Source organism: Penaeus monodon, chromosome 15 (genome assembly GCF_015228065.2).
Source record: "Penaeus monodon isolate SGIC_2016 chromosome 15, NSTDA_Pmon_1, whole genome shotgun sequence".
In the NCBI taxonomy this organism is placed as follows: Eukaryota; Metazoa; Arthropoda; class Malacostraca; order Decapoda; family Penaeidae; genus Penaeus; species Penaeus monodon.
In genome coordinates, this window is record NC_051400.1 from 25,969,269 (window position 1) to 25,969,690 (window position 422).

Below are 422 nucleotides of genomic sequence, written 5' to 3' on the forward strand. Positions count from 1 at the left end.
CAGTTCGCATATATATTTTTTCATCATAACTTTTTTTTCTTCTTCATTCACTTTCTGTTTTCTTTGCCTCATCAACTCTTGTTTTCTATTTTTTTAGCTTTTATTTTTCCTATATTCTGTGCATCGCAATTGTCGTCTCCATAAGTCTTCGTCAATTCTAATGTCCAGACTTCGCTTTCTCTCAGTCAACAAAATTCCAACAACTGAACGTAAACTATCTCTGTTGTCACAAGAGAACGTAGATACCTACCCTGAACGTCATAAAAGTATTATTTTGTTCCGCCATTTCTACGTTTTCTGAAGGTCTATTACACGAAAGACTATTAGCTTATGAATATTTTGTACATTGGTTGTCGTCCGAATGATATTAGTGTGGAGGGAGCGCATCTTAGAGTGGTCTTGGATGTGTGTTATTGAGTGCA